The sequence below is a fragment of the Cryptomeria japonica genome, chromosome 7, assembly GCF_030272615.1.
Source record: "Cryptomeria japonica chromosome 7, Sugi_1.0, whole genome shotgun sequence".
NCBI lineage: Eukaryota > Viridiplantae > Streptophyta > Pinopsida > Cupressales > Cupressaceae > Cryptomeria > Cryptomeria japonica.
The window spans coordinates 348462827-348482595 of NC_081411.1; positions in this window are offsets into that span (position 1 = coordinate 348462827).

The window sequence follows — 19769 nt, forward strand, 5'->3', positions numbered from 1 at the left end:
GGTGATGCCTTACTTCTACAAAATTTTGCATTATGTCCAATCTTGTTACAAGCATAACAAGTCACATTATTTTTATGAATAGCTTTTCCATATCCTATGTTGGTATGTGTTCTGCATTGATTAGATAAGTGTCCAAAACTTCCAGAAACATAACATCTTACATTCATTTTTCAAGTTTCCAAGTTATGACCAACTTTGTTGCATTTAGAACATTGACCGGTGGATGCATTTGTGTTCTGATAGTTTCTAGATCTACACTGATTTTCTCTATGACCATACTTGTTATAGTTAAAGTAGTTTCCATCAAATTTGTAGGCATTAGGTTGTCTTACTGGTTTACTATGATCATGATTGTTTGTAGTACCAGATCTTTCACCAAATTCAAAGCCAAAGCCATTAGTATCTCCATTGGTTTTCTGATTCTTCAGCATGTCATCAAGTTCTTCTAAACTTTTCTTGAATTTCTCCTTTTGTTAATTTGCAGTAAGCAACTCATTTTCAAAGAAATATTTATGTCTTATGAGTTCAATTTTATCATGCTCCAAGTGAATTATATTTGTCTTCAACATATCATTTTCATGACTGAGTCTTAGATTTTCATTTCTAGCATCATTGATTCTCCTAGCCAAGTCATCTTCATTCTTCTTTCGGTCTTCAATGTCTTTACAAAACCTCATAGTCATATCTTTCATTTCATTTTTCAAGGCCATGTTATCCTTCTTCAACTTGCTTACAAGATCATTAAGAGTTTCTTTTTCATCATCATCACTATGTAGCTTCTCATGAAGTTCTCTTCTTTTGTTCCTTGCAATAGTGATATTTTCTTGAAGTTCTTGAATGATTTCCTGTGCAACCTTCAACTCATCTTCAAGTTTAATATTCTTCAATTTATTTGCATCATAATCTGCAAGAGTTGTTTCTAATTGCTTTCTCAAGTTTTCCATCTCTACCGGTGTCAAAATCTTCCTCAAGTTGTTAGGCTTTTGAAAATAGAGGACCAGGCTCTAATACCAATTGTTAGGATTCCCAAAGATACTGAGGGGGGGGGTGAATTAGTATCTAACTGGTTAATGGATTTTTTGAACTTATTAAATGAATTGCATTCCAAAATAGTTTACTAGTAAACCAGAATTAATGCAGTAAATAAGAAAAATAAACACAACATAGAAATCATACCATAACACAATATTTTTAATGAGGAAACCCGGTGTGGGAAAAACCTCAATGGGATTTGTGACCCATAATATTCGCTCATTGGCCAATAAGTGAATATTACTAATACAATAGGAGCCTGCACATGCAGGAAGGCCAACTGCCTAAAGCTCATTGCTTAGATACAAAAAGGGAAGTCTCACTGACTTACAAAAGTGCATTATGAAAATCCAATGTCATGTACTACTTCGGATCAGCATCTGCTATGCTAGGTTCAGTACCAGTTTAAGCTCATATAACTTCCAAAACCTTATTTCAAACTCTGCCTTAATATTCACATCTTAGTTCTGCAATAATCTAACCATATCTACATATCCTAAACGATCTACAAGATCTCATACTTATATGAGTCTTATTACAATTCTCCTTGTCGGCTTACAAAAAGATTTTAGAAGTAAATACAAAATACAATAAAAAAAATCTTGTCGGCGATGGTGTCGATGAACATAATTGCCACTTCCGGTGAACTGTATGCCACTATAGAGTCTGTCAGTGCTAGTTCCTGCCGGTGTCATAGGATTGTAAGGTTTCCATAAATGACAATACCTTCAATCACCTACAATTTCTCATTGGAGTGTGCATTTGCCAACAATATACCATTGTTTCTTTTCCTTCTTCATCATGTTTTTCTAAGAGATCTCCTAGTGATACATTTGTTGCTGAAATGTAAAGCAATAAGGGTTTTCCTTTGATCGGTGATACCGGTATTCGAGAATTCGCTAGATATTCCTTGATTTGCATAAAATCTTTCTCAGAGTTATGATCCCATTTGAATGGAACATTTTTGTGTAATAGGTGAGTGAAGGGATGACATCTATCTGCTTTTTGAGAAATGAATCTTCTAATTCATTTCAATCTCCCTTGTAGAGAACACAATTGGCTTACATTCTTAGGTGAGTCCATCTCCATGATAGCTTTAACTTTTTCAAGGTCTACATGAATTCCATGAACTGATATAATGTACCCAAGAAGTTTTCTAGAGGTAACTCTGAATGCACATTTCTTTGGGGTTAATCCTAACTGATATTGTTCAAGCCTATCAAAGATCTTGCCCAAGATCTTCAATTGTTCTTTCCTTGTATGAGATTTTGCAAGTATATCATCTACATAATTTTCCATAATGTATGCATCATGTCATGGAAAATTGTTATCATGGCTCTCTGATAAGTTTCTCCTACATTTTTAATCCCAAATGGCATGCCATTCCAACCGTAATTACCCAATGCACAAGTGAATGTTGTCTTTTCCTAATCTTCAAGGGTGATTTTTATTTGATTGTACCCTGAGAATCTATCCATTAAGGAAAACATCTCATTACCTGTTGACAATTCTATGATTATATCAATATTAGGAAGTGGAAAATCATCTTTGGGAGATACTTTGTTCAAATCCCTAGAGTCACTACAAACTCTAATGCTTTTATCTATCTTGGACATGGGTACAATGCTTGAGACCCATTCTACATAAGTGACAGGTCTTATGAAACCCACATCTAATAGTTTCTTAAGCTCTGTATTGACAAGTAGAGCGATATGTGGATGCATCTTCCTTATCTTTTGCTTAACTGGTTTTGCTTTTGGATCTACATTGAGATGGTACATGATAAGATTTGGATCAAGTCCTAACATGTCTACATAGGAAAAAGAAAAATTTATTTTCCTTTGTTTGAAGAATTCTGTGTAGTCTTTCTTTTCATCATCTAATAATGATGCAGTAGGATGAAGGACTTTGGGATCCTTTGGTGTGCCAATGTTTATTACTTCTGTTGGCTCTATCAATATATTAGATCTCTCTTGAAAATATGCAGGGAGGGTATGAAACCTTCCATCTTCTAGTGCCTCAAAGAGGTTTTCACTATCAGATACGTCCTTTATTTTTCCTTTTGATTGATCTAGTGTTTACATTAAATGGTTTTCAGCACTAGGTCTTTTTCCTTGTTTTATTTAAATTTTGTGACTAGATAGTTTGGCACTCTCTTGACTGCAATAAGTGTTACTTGATTCATAGATGGAAGATATCTTAGGTGTGATTGGTTCAATAGAATTAAGATATATGGCTAAGTGATGATCATTGGAAAAGACATCCAATTTAGGATTTTCTAAGTTATCCCAATCAATCAGTTCAGAATGAAGTAGAGGTAGGTCATAGTCATCGTCATTGTTGGGTATTTCAAGGTTCATGATGTAATAGTCATAATTTGGTGTAGAGTAGGTAATTTCATAGATAGAACTCTCTTGAGGATAATCTCTCCCAAGTACTCTCTAATTAGCTCTAACAAAGTTAGGATGGTTATTTTGCGATTCGCTCTCAAGTGACTCATCATCTGACATTTGTCCCTCAAATGAATGGATTATATCAACACATACATCTTTGATACTACAAGTTCCCTCTGGGTCAATTTTATCAGATTCATTTGTGGCTTAAAGTTAACATACTTGTACACATGGTGTAGAGGATTTATTCACTATCTTTTGCCTTCTCTCGAACTTAGCTTCTTCTAGACTAATAGTCATTCCTTCTTGACTTTCTATTAGTTATTCTATAGTTCTCCCATATCTTGGTGGTTCTTTCTCAATGCCTAATATAGATCTGATATTTTGTTGATCTTCTGATAATTTATGAGTGATTCTTTGTGTTTCATGTTTTGTCACTTCTTGATCTTTCTCATTCTTGTTTCTATGTTGTCTTGCATATGCCTCTTTTCTCTAAATCTTGATTTCTTCTTGCCTTCTTTCAATCTCTATTCTTTTTTTTATGAAAGGTATGTCTTCACATGTACCAGCAGTTTGTTCCTCAACATTTTCTTCACTTGATACATTGGATAATGGATTTGGACCCCATTCATATTCATTTGAATTTATCTCTAAATCATTGTCTATAATCACACCACTCTATTTGACAGGGATTTTATATGATGAGAATAGCTCTTTGATTTTTGCCATTTGTTCTTTCACTATATCTGTAATATCTTGATCAAGTTCCATGCTTACTTGTACTCATTGGACTTGTTTGTAAGATTATTCTTCTCTTTTGATAGTAAGCTCTTCCTATTGCCTCTCATTTTCTTCTTGTTTCTTCTTGTTGGTTATTGTTTTTGATACTTGATGTAGCCTTTCTTGCCAAGGTTCTTCCTTAGGAATTGCTTTCTTTCTCCACTTTGGGTGTTGATAATTGTGTCGCTTTTGTTTTGATTTAGAATATCTAAGTCCTAATTTATCTTCCTTAGATTGTGTGTGAGGACAAATGGGTTTTGAAATACCTTTCTAACGCTTGCCAAGTGGCCCTTTTCCTTCATATCCAATCTTTTGTAGGATTTTGTAACCATTGCTATATTTCTCTATGAGAATAATAACTTTTTCATCTATTGCTATAGTTTCATTTTCATCTTTGTACAACCAACTAAGAATGTCCTTTTCTACAGTTTCTTCTAAAAGTGTTCCACCTCTAACAAATACTCCATCAAACATTTTAACTGATTTATGTGGGATCCATGGTTGAGCATTTGTAGGTTTTTCATAGCACTTGGGTGAAAGTGGTAAGTTATGCAAAGAGTACTTCCCCATCCCTTCATCATTTAATTTGAACTTTTTCTCAAAGTTTTCCCATAATTTTTCTTGAGTTTCCTTGGTGGGATAAAATGCTTCTCTATTATGTGGAACTCTTGCATCTTGTGGTAGTTTTAGATTATTGCAATATTGGTTGGAGTCTACCGCTATAGTAATTTATTGTCCATTATGAGGAAGCTTAACACACTGATGGTGTGTACAAGGAATTGCTTATATGTCATGAATCCATGATCTTCCCAAAAGAATGTTATAAGTTAGATTCAAATCTAGAACCTAGCACAATGTATCCTTTTCTAATGGTCCTATTTTGATTGGCAACACCACAATCCCTTTAGAAGAACACTCTTCCTCATCATAGGCCTTGATAGTTATTTTTTTATTTGGATTCACTACATTCTCTAAATATCTCAAAGCCATTATTAAACTTAATGCACAATTAATGTTCAAGCTAGCTCCACCATCTATGAGTACGTGTTTGACACGGGTTGTATGAATGGTGACTTCAATATGTAGGGGAGAATTGTGAGGATGTTGTAAGGATGCATCTATTAGACAACTCAAATAACTAGTGGACAACTGAGAGGGGGGGGTGAATCAGTTGTCAACAGATTATAGAACTTTAAGCTTTAAAACATTATTACCACAATACATAAACCAAATAATGGAATACCAGATATATCAATTAAGCATAAATATAAACCTGAGATGTTTACCAACCATCCATGAAAGATAATACCAAGATTTATACATGGAAAACCCAGTATAGGGAAAAACCATGGTGGGAAGCCTACCCATAGTCAAATAATACTTTTGCAGTACGTATGTGATTAAAAAAAGAGGGGCCTGTACATGCAAGAAGGCCAATAGCCTAGAGTGCATTGCTCATCACAAAAGGAACCTCACTGACTGCAAAATAAATCCAGACTACAATCTGGAAATAAGAGTCAACTGCAAGAATAGCATTGCCTATGCCTAAGTACAATTCTGGTTAAGCTCAGTACTAGAGGTCTTAAACCTCTTTCACCAATCCAATTCGATCACTTATGATCGATCAAAACCTCTACATATAATTACAACCTTATTTGTACATAGATAATTGTATAACCCCTAAAAACCATAAGCATAACATGATCTATAAAGAGATCTTACATTATATTTATACCAACCTAGGACCTAAACAATTAGGTCAGCCACCTAAAAGATAATACAATAAATTCATAACATAAAACCATAATCCAATGATCAACCAAGTTAGCCTAAGACCAAAACAACATAATCCAATGAATAGATCCAACCGGGAATGCATCGGGATCATCCACGAACACGTTACATAAACCAATCCATAACCTAGCAAAATAAGATAGCATTAGGTCCGGTCCTAAATGCAACACCACTGATCATCAGGAACATGAACAAGATAACCAACATCATCCTGAAAGGCATCTAGAAGCCACACCAACACCACTTATCACGTACATCAAAAGATCTTCAACAAAGCCCTGCCGGTAAAACCCTTATCGGTGACCAAAAGGCTTACTAGAACAAATGATAGCTTCTAAGTCATCAAATCCTGAACCAACTTATCATGATACACATTTGAATACAATGAATGACAGATCCAAACTAATTCTAGAAACCAAATCATATCGAAGCATACCGGATCAATATCATAATCCTAGCCCGCATGGGTAGTGAAGTTGGCTTGGGTCATGGGTTTGCTCTCCATTGTTCTTAGGTTTGACTCTGAGGCCTGGACTCACTCGATGCACCTAGCTTCTGGGCGGCTTGGTACATCCCTAGTGGACTAGTCTTGCCTCATCTCGCCCCTTCCTGAACCCCAACTTGGCATTAAAATAAGTCCAAGGTAAGGTGGGTAGGGTGCTGGGCTAGGCCAAGGGGATACCATTGGCGTCACAAAAAAAATAAAAAATCATTATCCAAGCACTCTACCGGAACCTACTAGAAACTGGAATACAACCAAAATAGTTAGTGTTGCCATCAATGAAAAAACATCAATGCAACACATAACCAATTCCTCCAATTTTCCAATAATCTCCCCTTTGGCATTGATGACAACACTAGACATGGAAAAAAACCAATTGCCAAGAAATGCCAAACAAGTCTCCCCCAAAGGAAGATAACCAACAATCTCCCATAAGATGATATTACAATAAAGTTAACAAACCCCCCTATGAATGATATCCATGTTAAACTCTAATCTCTCCCCTTTGACTGGTATTCTATTAAGATCTATTTTTCACATATATCTCTCCCCTTTTGACATCAATGCCAAAAATATGACATAAACATCAAATAAAATCATAAATCCAATGAACCACACAGCTGAATCCTCCCCCTAAGTAGTAGAACCAACACATCAATCTGAAATGATGTCATGCCCAAACTTTTGGGCAAAAACGCAACAACAATTGTTTTTTTTAAAACAACTTAAAATACTAATTACTAAAAAATAAAGACAAGATAAAAAAAGTTATCTAAGCTAAAGGTTAACTTATGCATAAATAATTGGGTTCCTAAAGTTCATTTAATTAACTCCACAATTCTAACGTTATAATTAAAACTAGACTAATTATACCCCAATAGGGTCGTCACAACTAAATTTATTAACTTAATTAATTTACTTAATTTTCCCCAATTAAATTCTCCAATAACTAATAAAGAGATATTATTATCTCATATAGTATTTAATTTCTCTTGGACTATTTAAAATAATGTTAACACGCATTCTATTGAATTTTAAAATAATTAATTGAGTAATTGTAAATAATGTTTTTAAATTCGACCAATAAAGTTAACCAAAATAAATGTAATAATTTCCTAATAAATCACTCCATATTGATGTCAAATTTAATTCCCCTTAGATATTAATAATCAACTATTTACTATTCAACCGACATTGACCTTATAGATTCAAATTTAATAATTTACCTATACTAGATTTCAATATTAAAATTTACAAAAGGAATTTAACTTAACCTCAATATATATATATATATATATATATATATAACTACATAATAATATGGATTTTATTTAAAGATAATATCCCCAAAATAATTGTAGCTATTTAATTAATCTAAAAATACAAATGAGTTTTACCCATCTCAAATTAAAAAGGGTTCCCCCCTCTTTTCAATTATGTTATTATTATATTTCGAACCCTAACTAGGGTTGAATTATTTCTTATAACTAAAATTCATTTCTTTTTTGGTTTGATCAAAGCTAACCCTAACTTGAAATTGGATTACGGATATCTTTCTCCAACATTTCTTTTTTCTTTGTTTGGTTGTGTGTGTGTGTGCAGGTGCGACCATGGTGGCCGAGCAAAGGAGAGGCCGAAGGTGTTTTGCAGGGGGTGATGGTTCATGGTGGCCGAGGTTTAATGAGGGGGCGATGGTGGTTGTCACCCATGGGTGCCACCCCACAGGTCGGTTGGGCCAAGCCTCTGGGTCACGGCCCATAGTGGCGGCCGAGACCGCTGCTGTGGGTCATGGCCCACAACGCGACCCTGGTCTCTTTTTGGGTGGCTACCCACAGAGACAACTGCATCCGCTCTATGGGTTGCAGCCCACAGAGACGGTCATAGCTGCTCTGTGGGTTGCGGCCCACAGAGACAGTCGAAGCCGCTCTATGGGTCGCCTCCCATAGAGATAGCCCTAGTCTCTATGTGGCTCGCGGCCCACAGAGACTGCCAAGGCCACTCTATGGGTTACGACCCACAGTGCGGCCGGGCCAGCTCGACCTCTCCCATACTTCTCTCCCTCTTCTTTTTTTAAATTTATTATTTACTATTTTATTTTAAAAAAATTTATAAAAATATATATATATTATATATATTAATATATCATGATATATGTAAATATATATAAACATTTATATTTAGATATGTCCTGATATATTATTGTATATATATATATATATATATATATATATGACATAAACAGAAAATACAGTCATAGCATTAAGTCTATATTTTTTTTCTTAAAGGAAATCAATAGTTTAGATGTAAATTTATAAATTTAGGCATAAACTTTATATAATGTGAATATATATACATATATATATATATATATATATATATATATGCTTTAATCTATATTTCAATAGCTTTAATAGGTTGATTTCAAATAAACAGAATAGTAGCAAATTTGTTTTCCAATCAATATCATATAGTTAACCGACCCCCCCCCCCCCCCCCCCGTGTTTTTTTTTCTTTTGAATTAAAATATCAATGTCTAGATTTATTTAATTTCTACTATACATGTATATTTAGATTAGGAATTTTATGACAACAATATTTTTATTTACAACTGCAACTAACTATTCAAAAATCCTCTAATTCAATAAACAACAAAATATAATGCATTATGAATATTAACTCTTAAAATATCTATCTATTCTTCCTTTGAGTTTGAACTATAGATGTAAGCAAATATTTCATTTTTGTTTAAAAGTGACTATTCCATTTACATTTAACTTGGCATTTCTTTTTCAATAACAATTAGAAACAGAATATAATATCATTCTTAATCTTTTTCAAGCAACTATATCAATACAAAAATAATCCAAAAATGTATTCTTCTCTTTTGCAAGAATATAAATACTTCAAATTTGAAGTACATCTCTATTACATGGTAAAAACTATTCCAATAGTAACATTTAGTACATCATAGCTTCTTTTACTAAAATAAGAAGATAACTAAATCAAGCCTCTCATTTCTACTAAATGAGGGCTTATCAAATACATTTAATTTTATAACTAAAACAATAATAAATAGGATCATTCCAAAGCTTCCTTTCCAATCTTTTCCCAAGTAGACCTGCAATAAAAACTTGTAGGTTGTGACCATGGAGGCTCACCTCCCAACCTAGGCTTACAAGAAGCCACCCTCAAGCTAGGAGAACCAAGGCTAAATGGGAGACACACAAACAAAACACAACCAAGCAAGCAAGAAAACTCACAACATACACACTCCCAACCCAAGGATATACAACATCACTTATGTGACTTTTCAAGTGGGGTGAAGGTGGACCATATACTTAGAGGAGAATTCTGCAAGTAGGAGAACATAATGCCATTGCAAGGCTACCAACAAGCACATCCACAAGTTCCAAAATTGTCTCGACAATTCCTTATGTCCCCCAAGGCATACAAGCCTACAACTCCCCTTATGACTCCGATTGCATAAACAAAACACTATGGAGCAAGGGTCCCATAATCCCTTGTAAATCACTCTCTTCCAAAAAGAGCCTCTACACTCATAGGCTATCAAACAACCCTTCACCCAAAGGCCACTCTACCCTCCCAAGGGTGAGTTTGGCCTTGTAAACTCCCAAAACAAAACTCAAAAATCACAATAACAAAAGAAAAGAACACATAGGGAATAACTCAACATCTTCCTAACACACTAAGATATTAACAATGAAAGCAACTATAACAAGCAATCTTTTCAAAAATACAACAACATACAAGAGCTAGAAAAACAACCAACCTTAAATCTGCCAAAAGGATGATGAATCTTGTAGAAGAGCTGCCCAAATCCACTATCTTTTCCCCTCAAGACTTAGCCAAAAATTTTCCAAAAACTTAAAAAAATTACTCAAGAATCTCAGTCTCCAAAAATGGAGAGTGGGTGATCAAACTTTTCCCTCCCAAACTATTCCCTAAAAAGACACTCCTCACTCTTTCCAACCCTCTTGGGAAGGGTGAAGGATGTTCATAGGTTGGTATTTCCAACACCTTACAAACTCTCTAGCCAAGGCACCTCAAAAAGGTAAAAGGAATTGGGAAGGGAAATGTCACTCGTGAGGAGGGTTGTCTAACCTAGGAAGGCTCCTCAAAAGTTGAAATTCGGCCAACTTGGGAAACTCAACTTTTGGGGTGACTAAACAGTGCCTAAAGAGTGGACACATGGCTAAATTTGGCTTTCATCCATAGGTACATCATACGACCCACTAAAAATCCCCCTAACTTGACCCTAGGAGTTAGTTTAACCCTCTAGAAACTCACCCAAAGTTTACCTATGGCTCAACCCTGAGTTGACCTTTCAAATGACTCCCTATCCAAGACTTTCTTGGGACCATACTAGGATAATTGAAAAATGCATTGGTAAACCAAATTTCCTCCCAAGGGACATGTCATTGCCAACTCACTTTACAACAAATGTGTCAAGTGACACCACAAAAGAATTACACATCACTAAAACACACATGGCAAATGTCCCTTTTTTGGAATTTATAAATTAAACAATTTCTAAATTAAACACACATCCAAGCATAACATTTACAAACAAAAACACATTTACAAATGAGGTGTTGTCTCTCCAAATAGACAACCCTTGGCTTCACAAACCCACATAGGTCTAGGCTTGATTTTTTGAATAGTTTCCATGGTCACATGGAATAATTTTCCCGCACATCTCACTTTGCACATTAGTAATTCCAAAAATCACATATAATATTATAATATAGAAAGAATATAATTTAGACATTGCATACAATTTCATTTATAATAATCAAGTTTCCAATTATCTAATAACATCTACATAAAATAATCTACTAAATGGCATCATCATAATCATCATGGAATTAAATCTTTTATAGAGAATGCATCCATAATTTTTTAGCATCAAAACAAAGTACTGCAAATCAAAGTAAATGACATAATCATATCAAAGTTATCCAAAAAATGGATCATATAAATCTATGTCCATAATGCATCAAAATATAGTATCAATAGTAGGTCTAACATGAATATAACTGAAATGCTATGATGGCTCAGGGTAGAGCCTCACAAATGAATAGTAGCTATGTAAATGAATACCAAACTGATGCCAATCATCATCACTCAGGTCTCTACTAGAAGGGTAGAAACCCCCAATCTGTCTTTGAAGTACTAAAATGATTTGTTAGGGAAGGGTTTAGTGAAGATATCTGCAATCTACTCTTTAGTATTCACATAAACCAATCTGACTTCATTTTCTTCCACATTCTCCTTCAAAAAGTTGTACCTGATAGATATGTGCTTTGTCTTAGAATGAAATACCAAATTATTTGATATGTCAATAGCAACACAATTATCACAGTGAATAAATATCAGTTCATTACAATCCACCCTTATATCCTTCAACATTTGCTTCATCCATAGAACTTGTATACAGTTAGTAGCAGCAGTAACATACTCAGCTTCAACAGTAGATAAAAAGGTACATGACTGCTTTTTTTTAATCCATGAATCAAGTTTTCTTTCCAAGAAAGAAAGTTCCACTGAATATTCTCTTCCGGTCATCAATATCTTCTAGCCCAATCTGCTTTTGTATATGCACATAGTGTAAAACTATCATCTTTAGGATACCACAAACCATATTCAGTTGTTCCGTGCAAATACCTAAAAAATCCTTTTCACCGCACTCTCATGATGAATACCAAACTGATGCCAATCATCATCACTCAGGTCTCTACTGGAAGGGTAGAAACCCCCAATCTATCTTTGAAGTACTAAAATGATTTGTTAGGGAAGGGTTTAGTGAAGATATCTGCAATCTACTCTTTAGTATTCACATAAACCAATCTGACTTCATTTTCTTCCACATTCTCCTTCAAAAAGTTGTACCTGATAGATATGTGCTTTGTCTTAGAATGAAATACCAAATTATTTGATATGTCAATAGCAACACAGTTATCACAGTGAATAAATATCAGTTCATTACAATCCACCCTTATATCCTTCAACATTTGCTTCATCCATAGAACTTGTATACAGTTAGTAGCAGCAATAACATACTCAGCGTCAATAGTAGATAAAAAGGTACATGCCTTCTTTTTTTTAATCCATGAATCAAGTTTTCTTTCTAAGAAAGAAAGTTCCACTGAATATTCTCTTCCGGTCATCAATATCTTCTAGCCCAATCTGCTTTTGTATATGCATGTAGTGTAAAACTATCATCTTTAGGATACCACAAACCATATTCAGTTGTTCCGTGCAAATACCTAAAAAATCCTTTTCACCGCACTCTCATGATTCTCTCTAGGATCACTTTGGTATCTTGATACAATACAAATTGCATTCATTATATCTGGTCTAGTCTGAGTCAAATATAACAAACCTCCAATCATAGACTTGTATCTTGTAGGATTTACTAGTGCTGATGTATCTTTCTTTGTCAATTTTACACTTGTAACCATAAGAGTACCAAATGGTCTAAAATTTTTCGTACCAAATTGTTGGACACAATGGATCACTAAGAGGGGGGTGAATCGGTGATTTACACTATTTTCCTTTGACAAGGAGATACCGGTAATATATAAAATAAACTGAGTGTTAACCTATAACTTAAACAATGCAAGCAAAGTGTGTAAAAGGACTTGCTAATGCATTAAGATACCACATGGACAAGAAAAAATCACACAACACCAGATATATATGAGGAAAACCCAATGTGGGAAAAACCTCAGTGAGAATAGCTATTGGAGATCTTCTGCTCCAATCCAGCCTCAAAAGGAATCTTTGATTACAATATTTAGGGCGACAACCCAAGGAGCACCAACCCTTGATTTATGAGCCCCAACTCAAAGGAGCACTAACGCCTACACAATTTATAGGCTAAAACCTAAAGGAGCTACAACCCCTGCACTAAGCTTCAACTTAGTGAAAACAATATAAAACTCAGTTATACAAATGAAATCACTATTGCAAATCAAGTTTTACAACCTTACAATATTCTTCTTTGCTAGTTTCACCCTTGCTGGTTTGTATTCTCTCCACCTACTCTACAACTTGACTTTTCTGATTACTTTTCTAAATACCCCTCTCACAATGTCATTCCTTTTTCAACTCGCACTTGATCACACTTAATCAGGCACAACTTCTACCAATTTGTTACCTCTTTGTTCAATGCAATATTCACCGGTTGTTCCTTATATTGGTTTACTTTGCTTCTCCTTATTAGTCAATACTTCACTCATAAACACTTCAAGTGTTTATCTCTTTGGCTCTTAGACATCAAATTCACACTTCTCTTCACTCTGCAATAACCTAAAAAATAGTCTCAAGTCATCATTTTAAAGTAGGGATTTCCCGCCAAAAAATAATTCAAACTTAGGCGGTTAGGGTTTCCCTCACCCAACAAGATCTATCTTGGATCGATCACCTGTACTCGAGGAATGCATCTATACATGCTTTCCATTATCCAATGCAAACTTGCTAAAGATAGCAATCTCATCCATGATTTTCTGCCTTGAAATCTGTCAACACGTAAAAGCCCAGTTGTTTACTTCTCGAGGTCTTCTTGTATTCTCATTTCTTTGCTTCAATCAAGGTGCCAACTACTCCCTAATCTTTCTCTATCATTCTTCCTTCCTCAAGCCACATAAGTCTGTTATCATTCTATGATTTGTAGTTGTTTCATTTATGTCGACTTGTTGTTTCAACCACCACATCGATGGAGGATTTACCAACCTTTGCATGTTTACCACCTCAACTCCAGATGGCATCACAATGGTCATACACTCAACTCACCGACACAAGGTCAGTTTACACTTGAACATTCAGCAAACTCATACTAATACAAGCATATGTCGGTGAGACCTTCTTCTCCTCCTAACTAGTAGTGCACACTACACCAGTAGCCCATCTTCTCCTCTAGTGATTTGTGATTACTTTTAAAATTCTACCTCTTCATCATAAATAGGCAGCCAACCTCTAGACCAGTTTATGCTCAACTGATTATCGCTCAACATTCTGACACACACATGCATCTTACCTCATACTGGTGAGGTGACTGATAGTATCAATAACTACTTGTCTTCCACCATACTAGTTGACAAGTCTTTGTGTTAATATTTGCAATACCTTATTTCTCTCCCACCATACCGGTACACTTTTCTTCATACTAGATGACATACCTCTACGGATAGCCTACCTGCAATACCGGTTGACATCAATGACAACTCAATGCCAAAAATCTCCCCCTTTGGCATTGATGTCAACATCTTCTTTTTCAGTTTATCTCCCCCTTTGACAATAATGGCAAAGGGAACCTTAGTTGGACACCAATAATCTCTACCTTGACTACCTCCAGTTAAGACACACTCTCCCCCTATGTCCATGCTTCATGATTCAAGACTCATAAGATAGTAATAATTGTTGACTCTCCTTGAATCATGCAATCTCCTATGCATTCAAGTGCTACTAGATGGTGGGACAACTCCCATCTTTTCTCTCAAATACTCAAATGGGCCCAAAGGAAGTGGTTTGGTAAATATGTCATCAATCTTCTAATCTGTTGGGACATATTCTACAATGACTTCCTTGTCAGCTCCCTTCTCCCTCAAGAAGTGATCCTTGACTGCAATGTGTTTTGTTCTTGAGGGAATTAATGGATTCTTGGAGATATTTATTGCACTAAAGTTATCACACTGGACCGAAATGGGTCTCGGTATCTCCACCTGTATGTCTTTTAGTGCTTGCTTCATCCATAAAACTTGTGAACAACATGTAGCAGCTGCTATATACTCTGACTCTACAGTAGACAATGACATCGAATCTTGCTTCTTACTTTGCCATGATACTAATCGGTCTCCTAAGTAGAAAGCCCCTCCACTTGTACTTTTCTGATCATTAACACTTCCTGCCCAATCTGCATTAGTATAAGCTTGCAAAGAGAAGTCTCCTTTCTTTGGATACCACAGACCATGACTATTTAGGAGAAACTTGGAATCTTCCTACCATGCAAACAACTTGTCCAATATTTGGTCTAGATGCTCTTAAATACAACAGACTACCGATCATAGACCTATACAGTGTTTGCTCAACTTTTGGTGATTCATCTAGTTTTCTCAAATTACAACCAGTAACCATGGGAGTACTTACCAGTTTGTTGTCCTCCATTTGAAATTTCTTCATCATGTCTTTCACATACTTGGTTTGGGAGATGAAAATTCTTTTCTCCTTCTATGAGATCTACAAACCAAGAAAATGGGACAACTCACCCAGCATGGACATCTCAAACTCTGTCTTCATCTGATCTGCAACTTCTTTGCACATGATGTACTTGTCTCCACCAAACATAATATCATCCACATATACAACAACTATAATCATGTGATCTCCATTTACCTTGACATACAAGTGATAGACTTATAAAGCACTAAGATGGGAAGGTGAATCAGTGACATCAAAATCAATACTACTTTAAACACTTACCGATAGATATACTTAACAAGTTTATTCAACACTGTGCATGCAATCCAAAATGATATTAAAGCATCCACAATATGTAAAACATCCACCATAACATAAGTGTGTATACATGGAAAACCCAAATGGGAAAAACCATAGTGAGATGGGACTCACAAGTTAACTATCTGTAGTAATAGGTAACTGACTAGTTAAGGTCTACAAAAATGCTCTGCTAGGAGCAAATCCTGTTAAAGATTCCAAAGCTCTATTAGGAACTATGCCCTATTATAGGTAGTACCATGTTAGGAATAACCTCAGTAAAGCATTTCTAAATCCAAACTAATGGATCACCTTGTTAAAGGACTTGTACAATGAATCTTGTTAGAGCTTACCCGGTTAGGGGATTTGATTGTTGTAGTGACTAGAAAACAATAGGTGGTGTGATCTAGAAGTAGCACAACTTGCTTGAATAGATCCTCTTCTGCACACTCAAAACTTGTTTGAACATGTAAAATATTTAAACTATGATAATGAAATAGTTAAATTAAATGATTTTAAGAATGTAAACTATATAAATATTAGAAAAACAAAGAATTTACGCAGAACACATAAATTTACATGGGGAAAACCATTACTGGTAAAAAACCCAACAAATATAGCATCTATATTATAAGAACACAACCTGGGAAGACTTCTCTTCAAACTTCCACAGGCCTCTCCAATAATTTACATAAATTCAATAATATTTCACACCACCCAAAATGGTGAGGAATCCTCCCTTAAATATAGGGAGTAAGGTTAGTAGAATACTTGAAAGGGTAGTTACCATACCTTTTCAATAACAATCTTGTTTACAATTAATAAATAAATAACTTTAAATAATTCTTTAATTTATTAATTTTTCACAAGAAATGTTGAATGCTTTTCAAGCATTATGATAAAACATTATATATTATCAAAATTTGACCCCTAATAATATTATGTCCTAACACTCCCCCTTAATATTAATAGGGGACAAATCCTATCAATTTCTTTAAAAAAAAAAATGAAGTACCCCAATGATGCAGGTCTTCTTGACAAGGATAAATAGGGACACAAATATATGTCAAAATAAAAATCATGCATTCCGGACTACATGAAGGTCATTTTGTCATAATTTATAATCCCAGTGTTCTTAATAAATGCTATCTTAAAACGTCTTATAAGATTTTTGTTGGAGTCCTGGGCCTCCTCAAATTAGCCTCTCCCTAGGTTAATAGTGCCTATAGGACTTAGTATAATATGCCCGTAGGTCTTAATACAATGTGCCTATAGGTCTTAATACAAGTGGATGATTTATAGAGAAAAGATTTTACAAGCTGCCCATAGGACTTATGCATATTACATATAGGATCTATCCATTAGGAGGTGACATTTCCATCTACACTCCCCCTCAATGGAAGCTCCTTGAGGCCAAGCATTGATCTGAATTTGGAGAATTTTGCACTGCATAATGGCTTTGTAAATATGTCTGCAACTTGATCTTCAGTTTGGCAATATTGAAGAGAAATATCTCCATTTAATACTTTCTCACGTATGAAGTGAGCTTAAATTTCAATATGTTTAGATCTTTGATGATAAACAAGATTCTTAGCAAGTGCACTAAAACATTGATTATCACATAAGGGTGTGGTTCTAGGAATGAATTCTATTTTAACTTCTCTTAGAAGTTGGTTTAACCAAATAGCTTCTTTAGCTGCTTCAGAGGCACTTCAATTTTCAGCTTCTATAGATGATAGTGCTACAGTTGATTGTTTTTTAGAACTTCATGTGATTGCACCTATTCCAAGTTTAAACACATATCCAGAACTGGATTTTTTATCTATGGAATCCCCTACAAAATCATAATCACAATATCCATATATATGTGCACTTTTAGTATGAGAATAATAAAGACCAAAGTTAATGGTTCCTTTGATAAATCTTAAAATACGTTTTGCCATTTTCCAATGTTGAACATAAGGTTCTTCCATAAATCAAGATGCAACACCAACTACATAGGAAATATCAGGGTGAGAGACAGTTAAATAAATTAGCCTCCCAATTAATTGTCAATAAAGAGTGGAGTCAAACTTTTCACAAGGAGGATGAGCTTCAAGTTTGATACCAATTTCAATAGGGGTAATAGATGGTTTGCAATCAGACATATTAAACTTTGAAATTAAGTTTTGGGCATATTTTTCTTGAGATGTAATGATCGAATGATGATCTTGAAAAATGGACATTCCTAAAAAATGATGAAGGACTCCTAAATCAGTCATTTCAAAGGTAAGACTTAGTTTTTGTTTATATTTTAGTATTAATGATGAGAGACTACTTGTAATGAGTAAGTCATCTACATATACTACAGTAAAAACTATATGATCATTGTCAAATTTAAAAAATAAATCATTGTCAAATTTATAACTAGAGAAACCTAAGTTTTGAGAGAAGTTTCTTAATTTAGAATACCATGCGCGAGGAGCTTGTTTGAGTCCAGAAAGAGATTTTTTGAGTTTACATACATATCCCTCTTTATTTTTTTGTACAAATCCTTGAGGTTTATGCATATATATTTCTTCTTGTAAATCTCCATTCAAGAATGCATTTTTAACATCCATTTGGTGAATTTCCCATCCATTTTGAGCACCTAGTGCAAGAAGTAAACGAATAGTCCCCATTTTGGCCACAAGTGCAAATGTTTCATCATAATCTATGCCCTGTCGTTGAGAAAAACCTTTGGCCACTAATCTTTCTTTATATTTATTAATATTTCCTTGAGGATCATATTTTATTTTATAAATCCAACAACAATTAATAATATTATGATTATGGGGTAGTGAAACAAGTTCCCATGTTTTATTTTTAATGAGAGCATCATATTCTATTTGCGTGGCATTTTTCCAATTTTGATTTTCATTGGCTTCTTCAAATTTTTAGGGTTCAATTTCATATAGTGTCATTAACGAAAAATACGTGTGTTGACTTCTAGACATTTTAGGAAGAGAAGGTTCTACATTTGAATCTTGGATTAAGGATTGAACCCACTTAGGTTTTTTAGAAGGTTGTACAAGATTATCATTAAAGGTTGATTGATTATTTTCTTCATAATTTGATGTTTCAACAATATTGTTAGTTCAGATAGGTAAGGGGGATTCGAAGATGTGAACATTTTGACTTAGAATAATATCTCTCTTTGAAGGATCATAAAGTCTAACTCCTTTTGTGTTTATCCCATACCCAACAAATATACATTGAGTAGATGTGGAGTCAATTTTTTGTCTCTTTTGTTTAGGGATGTGAACATATGTAGGACTCCCAAATATTTTAAGATGAGAGATATTAGATTTTTCATTTGACCATTTTTCTAAGGGAGTTGAAAGATGTAAAGATTTTGTAGGAACTCTATTTAAAATATATATAGTTGTATTCATAGCTTCAGCCCAAAGAAATTTTGGTGTATTAGAAGAGTGCATCATAGATCTAACCATTTATAAGATGGTTCAATTTTTTCTTTCAGCAACCCCATTTTGCTAGGGAGAATAAGGACATGTTAGTTGTCTTTGTATCCCACATATTGCACAAAAATTGTCAAAGTCTCTATTAATGTATTCTGTTCCATTATCTCTTCTAAGAATTTTAATTTTGTAATTAGATTGATTTTCAACTAGAGTTTTAAATTCTTTAAATTTAGAGAGAAATTCATCTTTATTTTTAAGGTAATATCCCCAAATCATTCTAGAATAATCATTGATAAATGTAAGGGTATAGAG